General features: G+C 40.2%; 1 protein-coding gene across 1 annotated transcript in view; it reads right to left on the reverse strand.

Annotated features, from left to right (window-relative positions):
• Window positions 1–20,340, reverse strand: part of STPG4 (sperm-tail PG-rich repeat containing 4) — a 46,289-nt gene that overhangs the window by 8,167 nt on the left and 17,782 nt on the right.

Raw genomic sequence — 20,340 nt, forward strand, 5'->3', positions numbered from 1 at the left:
TTCCTGCCTGCTAACAGGTCCCCCTGAGAGTTCTTGGCTCTCTGGGACCATGGAAATGAAAGCCATGCTTAGCCAAGAAGCACGCAGAAATGTGATACTGCAGAACTGCCCTACCCCGGCCTTAAGCTGTCCACTGCAGGAAATTTACACAAGTCAGAAGTAGGTGCTTCTCTCATTTATAATATTGCTGTTGGGGGTCTCAATATTTCTGTTGGCAGCAGAACTCAGTCTTAATTGACAAAATGGACATGTGCCCTCAAAAACAAACACATAGACCAATGGAATAGAATAGAGACCCCAGAATTGGACCCACAAATGTGTGGCCAACTAATCTTTGACAAAGCAGGAAAGAGTATCCAGTGGAAAAAAGACAGTCTCTTTAACAAATGGTGCTGGGAGAAATGGACAGCATTCTTTCATGCATTAGGATGAAACTGGACCACTTTCTTACACCATATACAAAAATAAACTCAAAATGGATGAAAGACCTGAATGTGAGACAGGGGGAGAGGGGAAAGTGGGTGATGAGCACGGAGGACGGCACTTGTAGGGATGAGCACTGGGTGTTGTATGGAAACCAATTTGATAATCAATTATATTAAAAATAAAAGAAGATGGACATGTGCCCTACTCTCATGGGGCTTACATTCTAGCAGGGAATATATGCTGTACAAAAAAATATGACAAGTGTGTGGCATATGACACAAAGGGGCATACAGGATGCTATGGGAGAGCATGTAAGAAGGTAAACTGATCTGGCCTGAGGGGCCTGAAAAACCCTTAAGGAAGCACAAAGGAGCTAGGACCTAAAGAACAAGGAGGGGGTGAAGTCTGCAGGCAAAGAGGCTGGAAGAAGGATCTACACAGAAGCAATAATAGGAAAGGTTAGGGAAAGCCATCCAGTGAGGACGATGCCATTCATTCTAATTCACTGCATCACAGAAATAAAATAAAATGTGCATACGCTCCTGTGGAAGAAAAATATATATAATATAATATAATATAATATAATATAATATAATATAATATAATATAATACAATATAATATAATACAATATATATCATATATAATGTATCATACACACACACACACACACACACAAAGTTAGGGACCTGAAATCCAACTTTCTCAAGACAGTTACCACTTTGGTGTTTTTCACACGTGTACAAACACTAAGAATGGTTTTACAATTTAACTGCAGATGTAAGATGTTAAATGTCACCCTTGTATTTCCAATCTCTGCAAGTCATCTGCAGCTGGTTTCCACGTTCCAGGGCACCTCTCCAGGTGGCTGTGCAGCAGGCTCCACTGCTGCCCACCGCGAGCTCCCCCAGACCCTCACCACTGCTCATCCCTGCACCATCTATAGCTCATGTACCCACTCTCATCCAATGCTCACAACAGCCTTGCAGGGGAAATGCCATCCCCTCCGTGTAACAGATGAGAACGTGAGGCTGGGTAGGCCTAGAAACTAATGCTTCAGCAGCTTAGATGTGGGAGCCAGAGCCCGTTTTCACTGCTGGGAGGTATCAGCGTTTAGTTCTAAACTATTTGTCTTTAAAATCACAAAGCTAGGGGGCACCTGGGTGGCTCAGTCAGTTGAGCGTCTGACTTGTGATTTCTGCTCAGGTCATGATCCCAGGGTCATGGGATTGAGCCCCAGGTCAGGCTCTGTGCTGAGCATGGAGCCTGCTTGAGATTCTCTCTCTCTCTCTCTCTCTCTCTCTCTCTCTCTCTCTCTCTCTCTCTTTCTCCCCCTCTGTCCCTCTCCCCTGCTCATTCTCTCTCTCTAAGATAAAAAATAAAAATAAAATCACAAAGCTAAAGGGGACCTAGAAAGAGCACACAGTCTATTCCCACTGATCCTAGGCACAACTTTCAATGAATCATACTTGAAGAGAGAAAAGGTCAGAAATCAAATTTATGGCCCTAAATGTCTATCTATACACATGTGAAACACAAGTAATAAGCAACATAAACTGAAATTATTTGATGGGGTAGTAAAATTTGGTGACATGGGTATAACAGCTGGAATACATTGCTCAAAAAAGAAAACAGGAGTGCCTGGGTGCCTCAGCTGGTGAAGCATCTGACTCTTGATTTCTGCTCAGGTCATGAGCTCAGAGCTCTGTGTTGACAACATGGAGCCTGCTTGGGATCCTCCCTCTCCCTCTCTCTCTGCCCCACCCCTGCTCAAGAAGAAAGGAAGAAAAGGAAAGGGAGGAAAGGAAAGGAAAGGAAAGGAAAGGAAAGAAAGAAGGAAGGAAGGAAGGAAGGAAGGAAGGAAGGAAGGAAGGAAGGAAGAAAGAAAGAAAGAAAGAAAGAAAGAAAGAAAGAAAGAAAGAAAGAAAGAAAGAAAAGAAAAGAAAGAAAACGAAAGAACAGGTGGCCCCGCAAGGAGAGTAGAATCCTGTGTGGAGACAGGCACAGAGAGAAGCTGGAGTTGCCCCTCTGGGAACTCAGGAGGAGGCATGTGGCTGAGTGTATTCAACTCAGGAAATCCTAGAATTCTGTGTTGGTCTACAAGTTCACAGGAAAAGAAGGGAGACATGTTTGCTGTTGAGTACAGCAGAAGCCAAACTATCAGGGCCAAAAGTTATTCACATTTGCGAAATTCAGAACTGACCGCACCTCTGAAGTGTAGCTTGGTACTGCTTATTTCTGCAGAAAGAGAGGAACCATGACAGTCTAGGTTTCCTGATGGGGGCCATGTGGGCAGGCAACGCAGAGTGATCACAAACCTGCCCACCACAAAAGTGCAACTTTTACAGGAAGGCACGTTCCAGGGACCACCAGGCAACTCAGCATTGCTGCAGGTGTTCACTGGCCCATCCTCCCTTTTCTAGATGACCTGGAGGGGACCCCCCCAACATTAGAAATCTAAGGCGGAGGGGAGGGGGTGCCTGGGTAGCTCAGTCAGTTAAGCATCCCCTAATTCGGCTCAGGTCATGATCCCCCAGTTCACCAGCTCGAGCCCTGCATCAGGCTCTGTGCTGACAGATCCAAGCCTGGAGCCTGCTTCGGATTCTGTGTCTCCCTCTCTCTCTCTCTGCCGCTCCTCCACTCGTGCTTGCTCTCTCTCTCTTTCTTTCTCTCTCTCTCTCAAAAATAAACATTAAAATTTTTTTTTTTAATTTAAGAGAAAAAATCAAGGCATACTTACGCACAGGAACTTCGGGTCTAGCTGGCAACTCCTGGTCACAGCGATTGGTCCGGGGCAGACATGTGACTATCACCCAGCTAATCCAAAAAGCCTGCATTTTCACACTCAGGTGGTCAGGCAGGCAGGTGTGCACCTGAAAGTGCCCCTGGCCCCTCCTGCCCAGCCCGTAAACAGCATGCCCACAAGCCAGAGAAAGGTAAATCGGTGGCAAACGTCCCAGAGGCTGTGTGCACCAATAAATTCCATCTCTCTTTTTATGTTTTAATTTCTGCTTACGCTCTTTCAGAATGGGTTTCTGTTACTTGCAACTGAAAAAAATCCTACTGATTATATACTTTTTCCTGTTCCCAGTCAAGATATTGTTATAAGAAAGAAGAGCAGGACATATCCCAAACAGGGATTTATGACTCTGCTGGAAAAGCTGCATAATTTTTTTAAAAAGGAAAAACTGCCAGGCTATTGTTTAATAATAAAAAAAAATCCTTGTACATCTATAGCTATATTTCAAAGGTTGTATTTCTCCAAAAATGTTACCTAGAAGTGAACTCATCTTTGAGGAGATTGAGCCTTTAATCATCTTTCAGATTCCATTCAAGCAGAAATCAATTTGTGTTTGGCTTGATTCAATCTGACTATGTTTACTAATTATTTTTCTGTTCCTTGTGGAGTTTTAAAGTATCAGCTTAGTTTTTAATTGAACTAATTTCGTAAATCAGAAACAGCTGGAATGATTCAGCATTCTGTTATAGCCCTAGTTTCAATGCACAGAGTATGCCACAGACCCACTATCCCCCTTTCAAACTGCTCTGAAATGTGACTACAGCAGACAAATCATATAACACTCATTCATATGTGCACACACTCTTTCCTGTTTACCTAATCCTTTCCTTATTCTTTATAGGCTTGTCAGGTTTTAAGAAATACAGAAACATCTTGAAATATTTGTGACATCAAATAAAAGTAACCCATTTTCGTTGACATTGTAAGATTTTATTTCCTACTGTCAGGAAAGGTGTGCATATCTCATTTTTCACTTTATATACAACCGTGAGAATTAGTAACTTTAAAGAATCTGCTCAGCAAATTACTGGAAGCTCCAAATCGTATGAATGACTGAGTCCTAATTAAGTAGTCGTTAAGTGGCACTATTTTTATTTAAGTAACAAAATATTTTTGGGGCACCTGGGTGGCTCAGTCAATTGAGTGTCCGACTTGAGCTTAGATCATGATCTCGCAGTTCGTGAGTTCAAGCCCCACATCAGGTTCTGTGCTGACAGCTCAGAGCCTGAAGCCTACTTCGGATTCTGTGTTCCATCTCTCTCTGCCTCTCCCTCTCTCTCCCTCTTTCTCAAAAATAAACATTAAAAAAAATTTTAAGTAGCAAAATTATTTTTATATTGACCAATTTGATGGCTCTTTTCCTCAAACACTACTTCTTTTCTGACTTCTAAAAAATTACATTTTGAAAAATTATAAAAACAATGCAAAAGAAAGGAAGTAAACAACGACCCTAAATCATGGCACCTCAGCATAGCCAAAAAGCATTTTGGTGCATTTCCTTTTTTTTTTTATACACATAATTTTTCTTCCATTATTTTAATCATAGTATACATACCGATTTATATATTGTATTTTCCCCCTACACATTAGATCATAAACACTTTTGATGCTATTTTATGATTTTAACAATAATTGTTTTAATGGCTATAAAATATTCCTTTGAGTAGGAATATAATATTCTTTTAAAATTATTTCCCTTCTGGGGCACCTGGGTGGCTCAGTTGGTTAGGCGTCTGACTTCACCTCAGGTCATGATCCATGAGTTGGAGCTCCATGTCAGACTCTGTGCTGACAGCTTAGAGCCTGGAGCCTGCTTCCAATTCTGTGTCTCCCTCTCTCTGCTCCTTCCCTGCTTGCACTCTCTCTCTCTCTCTCGCTCTCTCAAAAATAAATAAACATTAAAAAAATTATTTCCCTCCTGCTGGATGTTAAGTTGCTACTGTTATCTTGCTATTGTAAGTAATCCCTTCATGGTATCTTTATACAGATGATATTTCTGTATATAAGCCTATTACTTTAAGAGAACTTACTCAAGATGGAATCAACAGCCTACAAGATACATACTGCCAACCTGCCTTTCAAGGGGTTGTATTAGTCGATGCTACCACCAGCAATAAACAAGAGAAGCACTGGGTCTGTATGATCCACATGCCAAGTAGATACTAGGGAAAAAAGACTTAGAAAAATAATATCTTCCTTAGTCTTCTTTACCCCAATGGGCATATTAAATAAAGTCATCAGTGGCCCCTATATGTTCTAAGAAGTTGTGCAGACTCTCTGAAATCCAAATGTGGGAAGACAGCCCACATTTGGAAACACATTCAAGAGGGAACAAAACTCATGAAATTTTTTGGTGAATCAAGAGTTTTATTTGGGTCATTTATGAAAGCAATTAAATCAATTAAAGGGTAGGGTGAGGGGAGGAGAAACCACAAATGACAAGTTTTACTTTGTCCAATTCGCTTGGATAAGAATGACAAAGATTTCTTGTAGTTTTCTCCTCTTCTTAAAAAAAAACCACTATGAGGTGACTGTATCTTTAGGTCTTGGAATTTGTGAGGCTTGGTCATTATTATCAAGGTGCTCAAAGGCAGCAGAAGTTGCCAGTACAATTCTTTTTATGGTGCAAAAAGGCCCTTTTTCCTATGACAGACCATGTCTCCTGGCATTGATCCCAAAATGCTCACATAAATCTTCTTCTCATAGTCTTTACTATAGACAAAACAATTGTGCTGATCCATAAGCAATTATTATTTCAACAATAACAGAAATAGCCAATAAGTATACAACCTTACATTGGTTGTTTGATCTAAAGATTAAAAACTGTTTTCCAACCCGACAAATCCCTTACCAACTGCTTCCCCTGAGAGCTACCTACACTTTGGGGACAAAATGTAAGTCACCAACCGAATCACTGACACAAACAAGAAGGCTGTGTTTTTTAACAAGTCAGAACAGCTCCTCCACACTGAGAGGCCTTCAGGGGCAAATGATCCTAGAGGATTTTCAAATCCAAGGTCAATGTACTTTCTACAACTAAAAAAATCATGTAGTATTGGCTAGACATTCGCATGGTCATCTACTTGTCTTTTAATTGGCTGCTCCTGGAGATTTTAGGCATGAATGATGAACAAATTTCAATGGGCTACTTTTCACAGATGATAGGAAGAAAGAGGAGGAGATGCACACCTGTATGTATCCATCTTTTATAACCTGCCTCATTCTCAAAAGGGTTTAGAGTGAACTCAGTGAATGTCTGTGGGTCATACTATATTGCACCAGGTCTACAGGTCAGATTTCTGGTGATAGTAGGTTTCAGATACAGCAACAATGAGGCAACCTGTCCTAAGTCAACAGGGCTCAAATGACACCACAACCTTACTGTGCAACCATACACAAAACACATTTCAGAAAAATTAGAGTTGTAAGGTCTTTAAAAATTTTTTTAAGTTTATTTATTTATTTTGAGAGAGAGAGAGTGTGAGAAGGGAAGGGGCAGAGAGAGAGGGAGAGAGAGAATCCCAGGCAGGCTCCGAACTGCCCAAGCAGAGCCTGACCCAGCGCTTGATCTCACTAACCGTGAGATCATGACCTGAACCAAAATCAAGAATTGGACTCTTAACCGCCTGAGCCAACCAGGTGTCCTGAAGAGTTGTAAGCTTTTTTTTTTTTTTTCAAGTCAAAATGACAAATACATGAAAGAAAACTAAAGTAAACATCATGTCTCTGGGGGGAATTAAAAAAAATTTTTTTAATGTTTATTTATTCTTGAGGGAGAGAGAGAGACACAGAGTGTGATTGGGGGAGGGCAGAGAGAGAAGGAGACACAGAATCTGAAGCAGGCACCAGGCTCTGAGCTGTCAGCACTGAGCCTGACACGGGGCTCAAACTCGCAAGCCGTGAGATCATGACCTGAGCCGAAGTCAGACACTTAACTGACTGAGCCATCCAGGAGTTCCTCTGGAGGAAATTTTTTAAATGGTGTAAAAAATAAGAAAAGATGCATAGATTTCATTCATTCATTCATTCATTCAATACATTTTCTGAGCAATGTACTAGGCTCTGGGTATTGAAGAAGAAGACAGTCCCCCTTCCATGGAACCTACATTCCAAAAGGTGATGACAAACTCTAATTTGACGATACTAACATTTTACATTTTGAACTTCTCTCTAGGAGCACCTGGTGGTTCAGTCGGCTGAACCTCCGTCTTCATCTCAGGCTGTGATCTCATGGTTTGTGAGTAGGAGCAGAGCATTGGGCTCTCTGCTGTCAGTGTGGAGCCTGCTTCGAATCCTCTATCCCTTCTCTCTCTACACCTCCCCTGCTCACTCGCTCATGCTCTCTCTCTCTCCCTCAAAAATACATAAACATTTAAAATAATTAAATAAATAAACTCTCTATATAAAAACACAAAAGTAAAAGGCAAAATCCCTGAAAACCTTCAGCAAATACAAGTGCTAATATTTTTTCACTATAGAGTTTATACAAATCAACAAAAAAAGAATGTTAAAACGCTACCCACTAGATAACTGGGTAAAGACTATGACCAGAAAAGTATGTAGGAAGGACCACAAGTAACTGATTAATAATTAGAATGTGTAGTCTCACATGAATAGACACTTTTCCGAAGAAGACATCCAGATGGCCAACCGACACGTGAAAAAATGCTCAACATCACTCATCATCCGGGAAATACAAATCAAAACCACAATGAGATACCACCTCACATCTGTCAGAATGGCTAACATTAACAACTCAGGCAACAACAGATGTTGGCAAAGATGTGGAAAAAGAGGATCTCTTTTGCACTGCTGGTGGGAACGCAAACTGGTGCAGCCACTCTGGAAAACACTATGGAGGTTCCTCAAAAAATTAAAAATAGAACTACCGTATGACCCAACAATCGCACTACTAGGTATTTATCCAAGGGATACGAGTATGCTGTTCTGAAGGGGCACATGCACCCCAATGTTTATAGCAGCACTATCAACAATAGCCAAAGTATGAAAAGAGCCCAAATGTCCAACGATGGATAAATGGGTAAAGAAGATGTGGTATATATATACAATGGAGTATTTCTCGGCAATCAAAAAGAATGAAATCTTGCCGTGTGCAACTACGTGGATGGAACTAGAGGATATTATGCTAAGCGAAACTAGTCAGAGAAAGACAACTATCATATGACTTCACTCATATGAGGACTTTAAGAGACAAAACAGATGAACATAAGGGAATGGAAGCAAAAATAATATAAAAACAGGGAGGGGGACGAAAACATAAGAGACTCTTAAATATGGAGAACAGAGGGTTGCTGGAGGGATTATGGGAGGGAGGATGGGCTAAATGGGTAAGGCCATTAAGGAATCTACCTCTGAAATCATTGTTGCACTATATGCTAACTAATTTGGATGTAAATTAAAAAATAAATAAAAATTTTAAAAATTGTGTAGTCTCAGATCCTAAGATTAAATTAAAATAATGAGACACCATTCTTTTATTATCAAATTAACAAATATTTTTTAAAATAATGATAAACAAAATTTATACCAATTTTTTGAAATGGGCATCCCCTTGATTGCTGGTAAAGATATAAATGAATGTGATACTTTTAAAAAGGCTCAGCAATCTCGATCAAGAAGCTGCATATAATTTCTACCCTAGTAAATACCATTTGTGATAATCCATAAAAAATGATGCTCAAATTTAGAAAAGACTTTGTGTATTCAGTCTTATGTTAGCATTAGTCTTTTGATCTGAGTATTCAGTACCAGAGTCTTTGTATAACAAAGTTGTGAATGTAAACAAAGTTGTCATAACACAGAAAAATTCTCCAATGAGCTGACCTCTTACAAAATTATATCCTATTCAAGGAGCTCCTGGGTGGCTCAGTTGGTTAGGCGTCTGACCTCTGCTCAGGTCATGATCGCAAGGCTCATGGATTAGAGCCCTGCTTCAAGCTCTATGCTGACAGCTCAGAACCTGGAGCCTCCTTCAGATTCTGTGTCTCCCTCTCTCTCTGCCCCTCCCCTGCTCATGCTCTGTCTTTCCCTCTCTCAAAAATAAATAAAAACATTTTTTTAATTAAAAAAATTAAAAAATAAAAATTTAAAACAAATTAAAAATTATATCCTATTCAAATATCTCTCCCCACTTAACATTGGCATCCACCACTGCAGATAGGACAGTGTCTTTTTGAGTCAGTTTATCTGCACTATTCTTAAATGATATTTAACAATACATCACAAATAAAGTACAAATCCAATTCAAAGTGAAAATGCACATTTTACCCAAAAAATGCAAGATTTCATGAAGTCAAGGAAAGTGATGGAAAAGTACCCACATCACAGGAAAAGTCTTTGATGGACCAATGAGGACCCAGCAAAGTTAAGTTAGCTAACAAGAAGAAAGAGACAATGACAAGGATTGTGACATACTGGCACTTCAATAAAGAATGATTTCAAATGTCAGAGGAGATGCCCCTGGGAAAACTGATGACACTTCAAACAATATTTTTTCTAAAATTTATCCTCTGTGATTTCATTAGAATGTCAAACATGAAATGAAAGATGTCACTATACTATTATAAGACATTGTCATAAAAACTCAACACAGTCTCCTCTTTAACTTAGGAATGAGTATCTAGTTGCAATTATAGGATATTCTCCTAATTTTTAGTCCAATTTTTTAATTTTTTAACATTTATTTACTTGTTTTTGAGAGAGAGAGAGAGAGAGAGAGAGAGAGTGTGTGTGTGTGTGTGTGTGTGTGTGTGTGTGTGTGTGTGAGTGGGGCGGTGGGGGGGGGGGGGGGGTTGGGCAGAGAGGGAGACACAGAACTCAAGCAGGCTCCAGACTCTGAGCTGCCAACACAGAGCCAGATGCAGGGCTCGAACTCACAAACTATGAGATCATGACCTGAGCTGAAGTCAGATGCTTAACCAACTGAGCCACCCAGGCACCTCTAGTCCAATTATTTTTTTAAAGGAAAGACCAAATCAAACTTTATTGACTATTTTGAGATTTTGATTCTACTTAAAGTGGGTTCACGTTAATAGGTCTTTTGGGTGGGTCAAGTTCTACTTGGATACTGAAGGCTCCTGTATATGGAATAATTGAAAACAAGATTGACCATCAAGAGGGGGATGGTTGAGTAAATTATGATGTGATAATTTGATTATTTACCTAGTAAAAATAAAGTTTAAAAGGATTTGTAATAATGAAACATATGCTAAGTAAAAAAAGGATATAAAATTATCATGCACCATGATCACAACTATGTTTCTATTTTTTTATTTTTTTTCACAACTGTTTTTAAAACTGCACAGGAAAAAGGAGAAAATTAACATTATTGGTTGCATATGAGCAATGACAAAAACTGTAAACAGAATTTTCTATATTTTCCAAATTATCTATAATTTATTTATTTTTACTCTAACTTTAAATTTTTATACATTTTTACTTAAATTTCAAGACATTTTATTAAATTTATAGAGAAGTGTGGCTTTAAAAATCAACTGGAACCAAAAGTCTTATAGCGAAAAACAGAAGTCTGGTCTCACTCCTCTCCCAATTTCATTTCCTAAGACAACCGGTTTTGTGTTTTGTTTTTAAGAGTGTGTAACAGCACAGGATATGAATGTGAACATAGCATTTCACTGAAATAACACTATCCTCACTTCACACAACTAGCACTTTTAGAAACACCTTTTACACATATGTCCTAGGCATACATGTCTCTGAGCAGGTTCTAAAGAGCCTAAGACAACGATTTTTAGCTCTTAACTGTTCTTACAGAATTGACCTTATCACTAAATAGTGTGTTCATATTGATATTTCTTAATTTGTACTTTAAAAATTATCTACTGATGGCCTCCTGGAATGAATGAAGATATGGCACTTGCCCCGTCCACTATTCCTCTCTCCTCATCCATTCAAAGCAGCATTTTATTTGTTTTCAAAGTAGCATTTTAAATCACTAACCAATGTTTACTAAATAAATATTATTCCTTGCAGAGCCAAGTTACATATTATGATTCCTTTTCTTAGATTGCCTTTTGTTTTACCTGGGGTTAATTAGTATCTTGTTTTTTTCACTTGTGCATTTTGCTATACATATTTTCTTAATATTTCTCATCATATGGCTGTTCTTAAATCCTTTTCTCCTTAAAAACATTCCTTCTGGGGTTCTTTAGTTTCTTTCTCAATGTGGATTGGTTTCCCTCTCAGCCTGCTGCACAGTGGTCCACCTGGGACATCTTTTAAGTGCTCTCCCAGGCTGGACCCACTTTGTCCTAGATCCCACACCTCCCCCCTCCTGGATTCACTTCTTTTTCTGTATTTTATCACCAGTGGCATATTTAAAAAGAGTATTTGGGAGGCATTTTTTATGAGTTTTTGCATGCTGGAAAATGTCTTTATTTTATCTTCACAATTGATTGTGTGGCTGAACACAGAATTCTAAGTTGAAAATAATTTTCCCTTTTCTCTCTCTCTGTGGATGCTAATTGAATTTAAAAAAAATCTTCCCTCAGGGTGCCTGGGTGGCTCAGTCAGTTAAGTCCAATTCTTGATTTCAACTTAGGTCATGATCTCATCGTTGGGGGATCAAGCCCTACGTCAGGCTCTGCACTGAGGGTGGAGCCTGCCTAGGATTCTCTCTCCCTCTTTCTCTGCCCCTCCGTCCTCTCAAAATAAATATATAAACACTTAAAAAGTGTATTAAAAAATCTTCCTTCGATTCCCTGTGTTCTGTTTTCAACCAGGTTTCCATCCTTCTGTCTGTTTATATCCATCTCTCATTCGTGTTACAGGCTTTTCACATTTGCCTGGTGGAAGCTTGGGTATGTGGCTGCGATGTGTGGAGATCAGGCAAATGAATGGGGAGCCAGTCTTTTTCCTGGGGTTCCCTCAATGTCAGGATGTGGTTCTCTTTCCTCTAGGCTCATTGAGTTTTTCCAGAGGATAAATTCTACTAAACTTTTGCTTGAGGGGCAAGTGTCCAAAGAGCAACATTTCACATTAGGAGAGGAAGGGAGCCTCCAGACTTAAATTACTCTCTGTATACAGTTTTGATTAATTCCCTGGTGTTCAACTAATTCCCTGTGTCACCTTACTTTCCCCCACCAAGTCCCAAGTCTCTCTGCAGTTCTATGAGACAAACAGGCTCCCGTCTCTTCTGCACCATCCCCTGCCTGCTTTTTAATCTGTGGCTTCCTCTACTTTCTATTATCTAAAAATTGTTGAAATCTCTTGTGTGCCAGTGTTTCCCTTTTTTTCTATTTATTCATGTGGATTTATGTATTCTTTTACTACCATTTTATTGGGATTTGAGAGTGAGACGAGACTGTTATATGGCCAATTTGCCATACTGAGCAGGAAATCATATATTACTTTTAGAATAGAAAATATAAACTTTAAATTCAGGGGCACCTGGGTGGCTCAGTCGGTTAAGCGTCCAACGTCAGCTCAAGTCATGATCTCACGACTTGCGAGTTCCAGCCCTGCATTGGGCTCTCTGCTGTCAGCACCAGCACTGAGCCTGCTTCAGATCCTCTGTCTCCCTCTCTCTCTGCCCCTCCCCCTGCTCACTTGCTCTCTTAAAAATAAACATTTAAAGAAGACACTTTAAACTCAAATAGCTATTATGACCATAATTACATAAAGTAAGATATGCAAATTGATATTCAAATTTTCTACATAAACAGGAACTCCTATCTATTTAGCATTCATTCTTGTAGATTTTCTCTGAAACTATGCTACTTCAGTTATGTCAAAATTGGATCCTCTCATAAGAATCAACAGACTTACTTATTTTATAAAGAAAATGTCTGTAAAACTTCCCAACATAGCAACTCTTTGTGATTTTTATTTTTCTTTATTTTGCAGATGCTTTTATGGAATTATCTTGAGGTTAATACCAAAAAGTATAACACATATTTTGTGTAGAGAACAAAGAGTAATGATATAAATATCTAAAAACTGGAACCCCTCTTTTCAGTTCCTTTCCTTTATCCCAGGTACTTTAATTTTGTTGTCTCATCTATATTCCTGGAGGATGAGGGGATGGGGAGGGAGAATCTAATTAGTCACTAATTCCTTAGTATGAATTGGATCAATATATTTCTCCTTCAAGAGCTTTTGCATTTAAAAGAGGGCATATGAGAGACTCCTGGGTGGCTCAGTCAGTTGAGTGTCTGACTTCAGCTCGGGTCATGATCTCATGGTTCATGGGTTCGAGCCCCACATCAGGCTCTGTGCTGACAGCTCAGAGCCTGGAGCCAGCTTCAGATTCTGGGTCTCCCTCTCTCCCTCTCTCTCTCTCTGCCCCTCCTCCACTTGCTCTCTGTGTCTCTAAAATAAGTAAACATCAAAAAAATTAAAAAAAAAAAAAGAATGGCACATGTCTCATGTCTCAGATCTTGGGCTTTCATATCAAAATTCTTACTATCGGGGCACCTGCCTGGCTCAGTCAGAAGAGCATGCAACTCTTGATCTCAGGGTTGTGAGTTTGACCCCCACCCTGGGTATAGAGATTACTGAAAAATAAAATCTTTTTTTTTTTTTTTAATCCCTACTATGGAGTTTCAGGCATGACTGCAGTGGGCAGTAATTTCCCTTCTTGACCCCTCAACTAATAAATGCCTCATGAAAAAGCCTTTGGATCCAAAGGCCGAGAAGACAACTAGCACTTTGGTTTCTTTGAGTTTGGCTTAGAATACAGGCTTTGAAGGGACAAGTATGGATGTCCCTTTCCTCATTCAAGCCTTTTCTTCACTCCTTATCTTTTTCTTCCACCTGGAATCAGCATTTGCTAAGAAGCTTACAAGTGAATGTATCAGAAAGTTCTGGAGATGGCTGGAAGGAAGAAGGTACATGTGCTTCTATCAACAGATAATATTAAACTTGTCATCAGTGTCTAATTTTGGATGTCATGTTTCAAGTCGTGTATGCTAAGCCATTTGGTCCCACACTAGTTCCTGTGTGCTTCTATGGGTACACTTTCTATAATTAATAAAATCACTGAGCAGACTTGTCTAGGTATTTGGAAACAGAAGCTATGTTTTATTTTTACTTATTTATTTATTTTTATTTTTTTAATATATGAAATTTATTGTCAAATTAGTTTCCATACAACACCCAGTGCTCATCCCAAAAGATGCCCTCTTCAATGCCCATCACCTACCCTCCCCTCCCTCCCACCCCCAATCAACCCTCCATTTGTTCTCAGTTTTTAAAAATTTTTTTTCAACGTTTTTTATTTATTTTTGGGACAGAGAGAGACAGAGCATGAACGGGGGAGGGGCAGAGAGAGACGGAGACACAGAATCGGAAACAGGCTCCAGGCTCCGAGCCATCAGCCCAGAGCCTGACGCGGGGCTCGAACTCACGGACCGCAAGATCGTGACCTGGCTGAAGTCGGACGCTTAACCGACTGCGCCACCCAGGCGCCCCATGTTCTCAGTTTTTAAGAGTCTCTTATGCTTTGGCTCTCTCCCACTCTAACCTCTTTTATTTTTTTCTTACCCTCCCCCATGGGTTTCTGTCAAGTTTCTCAGGATCCACATAAGAGTGAAACCATATGGTATCTGTCTTTCTCTGTATGGCTTATTTCACTTAGCATCACACTCTCCAGTTCCATCCACGTTGCTACAAAGGGCCATATTTCATTCTTTCTCATTGCCACGTAGTACTCCATTGTGTATATAAACCACAATTTCTTTATCCATTCATCAGCTGATGGACATTTAGGCTTTTTCCATAATTTGGCTATTGTTGAGAGTGCCGCTATCAACACTGGAGTACAAGTGCCCCTATGCATCAGTACTCCTGTATCCCTTGGGTAAATCCCTAGCAGTGATACTGCTGGGTCACAGGGTAGGTCTATTTTTAATTTTTTGAGGAACCTCCACACTGTTTTCCAGAGTGGCTGCACCAGTTTGCATTCCCACCAACAGTGCAAGAGGGTTCCCGTTTCTCCACATCCTCTCCAGCATCTACAGTCTCCTGATTTGTTCATTTTGGCAACTCTGACTGGCATGAGGTGATATCTAAGTGTGGTTTTGATTTGTATTTCCCTGATGAGGAGCGATGTTGAGCATCTTTTCATGTGCCTGTTGGCCATCTGGATGTCTTCTTTAGAGAAGTGTCTATTCATGTTCAGAAGCTCTGTTTTATATTCTTCTTATGTGTTTACCTACACCTACTACCATGCTTGAGACAAGTAAATATTCAATAATATTAATAATTTTAATAATCTGGCCAAAAATACTGTTGAAATTGAATGAAATCGTATGGTGTAGGTTGATTGGCTCTCGAAAGTTTGAGTTTATCACTACTGAGTCTGAGATATCAATAAGAACTATGGTCATTCATGGGTGTGAAAAGGCAGTTTGAAGAATAAAACACTTTGGGTTATTGACTTTATTTTTTAATTTGGGGGGGGGGCAGTTATTGACTTTAGAGTGTCCTTGCCCTTTAAGAGGGAAGGGAGCACGCTGACAAGATGTCTCATCTGCATTGAATAGTCAACAATACCAACCTGGCATTGGGGCCTCACACACAGAGCCACCCAAAAGAGCTGTATAGAGTAGATGAAAGAATTTCTATTGAAGTCAGCTAGACTCAGTTGAGTCCAGCATTTTACAAAGAGACTTTGCTGAGAAAAGACTGGAAGTTCTAATATCCTAAAGGTGTCCCAAAGAAAAATATGGCCAATTAAGAAAAGCTAGTGTAGCAAGTCTCCCAGCTGGAGCCTAAGCTGCATCCATCCGTTGTTAAGAATCTTAGATGATCAGGGCCTAAGAGGCAGGCTGGCAGATGGACCTCCCAGGACAGAGAAGCTCCCTGCATGTGAACTTATCCTACTGCAAAAACGGTCCAACCTGGGCCCACAAACAAGCCTTAGTTATCAGTGAGGAATGGTGACGCCAGAGACAACACAATGTCTGCCACCTGGATTTGACCCCAGATGAGCTGTAAATGTCCAAAGGCACTAAGCAAGTCACTTGATCATGCTCACGCACTAGGCAGTAGAGCTTAGAGCCCAGGTTTTGAGGTCACTATAAACAGGGTCTAAGTCACAGCTCCACTTCCTAAAAAACCGTGTGACCTCTGGAAACTAACTTCCATTTCCTGACCTGTGAAACGGAGATGATAAATATTACCCCACCAAGTTGCTGCGAGGATTAAATGCACCTGCACCAGAAAACAGTCAATGAATGATGGTTATCACCATCAAAACCAACCCTAATAGAGTACAGTTGACCCTTGCACAGCATGGGGGTTAGGGACACTGGCCCCCAAGCAGTGGAAAATCCATGTATAACTTTGGACTCCCCCCAAACGTAACTGCTAATAGCTCACTGTTGACTGAAAGCCTTACCAATAACATATACAGTCAATTGGCACGTATTTTGTATGCTTATGTATTATATATATTGTATTCTTACAATAAAGTAAGCTATAGAAACAAATGTTATGAAGAAGATCATAAGAAAGAGAAAATACACTTACAGTACTGTACTGTATTTACTTTAAAAAAATCCACATATAAGCGGACCCACACAGTTCGAATCTGTGTTGTTCAAGGGTCAGCTGTAGCTTATTTATAAAGTTTCTTCCAGTTCTAAGAGTCCTAAACAGTTCTGTGATCATAATGTTAATTTCTAGAACAATTAAACTGAAAGATGAAATCAATCAAATTGAGTTTTTCAGATAAAGGTTAAGTGGCATATTATAATGGCCTAAAGATTATTGCATTGGTTTAACATTTGAGAATGTTCTCCTGGTAGGCAGCATTTCTGTACCATACTCAACACAGCGCACCAACATCTCCCACTGTTGGGATCAAAGGAATCTGCTTTCTGTAGTTTACAAGTTTGTGGATCTAAACCAAACCCACATTCTGCTGTAGGAATGCATGTTTAGGACAGACATGAATCACAGCCCTGAGCTATTTCTTTGTGTTAGAACATTTTCCATGAAAGTATTCTTTTCACTTTGTTGAAGGACAGGATGTTCTAAATCAGTGAATCACATTTATTTATAAAATAGAATGGATGAGGTGACATCAATGAAAATGGCAGAATAAGGATCTCCAAAAATCTTCTCCTCCATAAAAGCGATGAGAACAAAGGCAAAGACTGTCAGAATCAACTGGCTTGTGCTATTTCAGATACAGGGCTGCTTTTCCCTGCAGGACATATAGCCTGAACTAATATCAAATTATTTTTGATTTGAGCCTCTTTACTAATAGTAAACAAATTATTATTAGCTCACAGCATTCGTTTAAAGCATATATTTCAATCCGGGCGCCTGGATGGCTCAGTCGGTTGAGCATCCAACTTCAGCTCAGGTCATAATGTCACAGTTTGTGAGTTTGAGCCCTGCGTCGGGCTCTGTGCTGACAGCTGGGGGCCTAGAGCCTACTTCAGATTCTGTGTCTCCCTCTCTCTCTGCCCCTCCCCTGTTAGCGCACTCTCTGTCTGTCTCTCTCTCTCTCTCTCTCTCAAAAGTAAATAAACATTTAAAAAAATTTTTAACAATATATTTCAGGGGATATAGAGTATTACCTAGCGAAAAAAATCCATGTGTCTTGACTTCTTGCTGCCAAAGCCAGCCAGACACATTCATCTGTCTCTGTTCCACCTATCAAATAAAAAAGGCATAACTATCCACCCCCCATTCCACACACACACCCAAGAGAAGAGACAACAGCCAGCAGAGATAACATATCTGGGGTAGACATGAAGCAGTCTGGAGGAATGGTACCTGATATGGCTCAGTGGGGAGAGCTGAAGCCCACGCACCTGGAGAGGGCCTGCCAGAGGAGCAGGCTGATTTGCTCCACAGAACCCAAAAGAAGGTCAGGAATTTCAGCCCTGAGGAGCCCCTGTGAGGTGGGAATGGGTGGTGGGGGCTGAACATAGGAGGGCCGGTAGACCTCTCCTCTCTAGGTCCCTCTGCCTCACGCCCTTCCTGCATCCCAGGGTGTGTGTGGCGGCGGGGGGGGGGGGTGGGGGGGGGGGTGGGGGGGGCGGTGGTGGTTCATTCCTGGGAAGACTGCACCAGAGAACTGGACTCAGGAGCCCCAGGCACTCTGAGGACAGGAGCCTTCACTAAAAACAGGAATTGAGTGAGCTCTTTACACACAAAACGGTGAGACCTCCCAGCCCCTTCCCCGTCTCAGCTCCCAGAACACCAGCAACTGGCCTATACCTAAGCCAGAGGCTGAGGAGTCATTTTGAAGCGACTGATATGTCCGGGAGAAAAGGCCTAGGGACACCCAAAGGAAAAACCACGCCCTCCTCCCATCAATCCACAGTGAAATCCACTGGACATAATCTCTACCTATGTTCGTGTCCTGTGCCTGCTATGACAAATTTCTATAAATTTGGTGACTTAAAACAACCGAATTTTATTCTCTCATAGTTCCAGAGGCCAGAAGTCTGAAATCAGTGTCACTGGACTAAAATCAAAGTGTCATCAGGGATACCTCTGGAGGCTCTAGGAAAGGGTCTGTCCTCACCTCTTCCAGCTCCTGGTGATGGCCACCTTCCTAGGCTTGTGGCCGCATCACTCTAACCTCTGCCTCTGTGGCCACATTGCCTTCCCCCCTTCTCAATCTTCCCCTGCCTTTCTTATACAGGCACCTGTGATTGCATATAAGGTCCACTGGAAATCCAGGATAATCTCCCCATCTCAAGATCCTTCACATAATCACACGGACAGTTTCTGCCACATGAGGTAACCTTCACAGGTTCTAACTAGGACACAGACACAGCTTTGGCGCCATTATTCATCCAAGCACACCACCCACATACAGTTTTCAATTAACCTTTTAGCTTCTCACACTTCCTTTACCTGTTTTACTTTTCTACTGATGTTTCTCCTATAGATTGTTTTTTTTTTTTATTAAGTTTATTGATTTGGGGAGAGAAAAAGAGGGGGGAAGGGAGAGAGAGAGAGAGAGAGAGAGAGAGAGAGAGAGAGAGAGAGAGAAAGAGAATCCTAGGCAGCCTCCACACGGTCAGCATTGGTGGAGAGCCCAATGCGGGGCTCAAACTCATGAACCATGAGATCATGACCTGAGCCGAAGTTGGATGCTTAACCGACTGAGCCACCCAGGGGTCCCTCCTATAGAGTGTTAAGAGAAGTGTAGATAAGGCTGTCAGCCCTTTATCTGCCATGTATGTTGAAAATATTTTCCTAATTCCTGTTTACTTATTTACAGTTTGTTTTCTGATATACAAAAAAATTTAAATCAAATACTTCTTTTCCTTTGCAGTTCATCCATTGCTATTACTCAGAAAATCTACCTTATCCTAAAATTAGATATATGCCAATATGTTTTCTTCTGGTTTTATGGTTTCAAAAGTATTTAATTCTTTAATCAATATGAATTCATTTTAATATGTGGTATGAGGAATCTAACTTAATTTTCTAAGTTATTTCATCAATTGTCTAGCATAAAATAGCTCTTCCTTTTTCCTACTAATTTGACACACCATCTTTATCAAATATAAAAATCTCACATAGTCTATGGTCTGTTTCTGAACTCTGTTATCTAAATTCCCCTTTTGGATGTTCACTGTATGTTTCTCTTCCCCTGAGTTTCTAGTTACAAATAGGTAATTCAAGTCCATCAAACCATCCCTAAATAATTTCATATTTCCTTAATCCTTCAAAATGTTTATATAATTATTTATTTTTTGGCATCCTACTAGTTAGTTATCTAAAGGAGTTCATTTTTATCATAACACATGTACATATATTTGGAAACTTGTAGAAACAGGTAGGCATTTTCACACTTTGGAAAGAAACCAGAGACAGATACTTTTCCTTCTTGCTGTTAATATAATGATCTATCAAATATCTCTGACTTTATCAATCAATTAAATCAATAAATGCCATGTGTCAGCTATTTTTCTACATGTTATGTAAACAGGACAAAAACAGACAAAAATCCTCACCTTTATGAAGCTTATATTCTAGTGAGGGAGACAGATAAAACAGGAGAAATTAATGTTTAAGTGTAATGTATCAGATAGTAATGAGCAATGTGGAGAAAACAAAACAAAACAAAATAAGGAAGGGGCACAGAAAATTCTGAACAGG

The sequence above is a fragment of the Acinonyx jubatus genome, chromosome A3 (assembly GCF_027475565.1).
Source record: "Acinonyx jubatus isolate Ajub_Pintada_27869175 chromosome A3, VMU_Ajub_asm_v1.0, whole genome shotgun sequence".
Taxonomy (NCBI): domain Eukaryota; kingdom Metazoa; phylum Chordata; class Mammalia; order Carnivora; family Felidae; genus Acinonyx; species Acinonyx jubatus.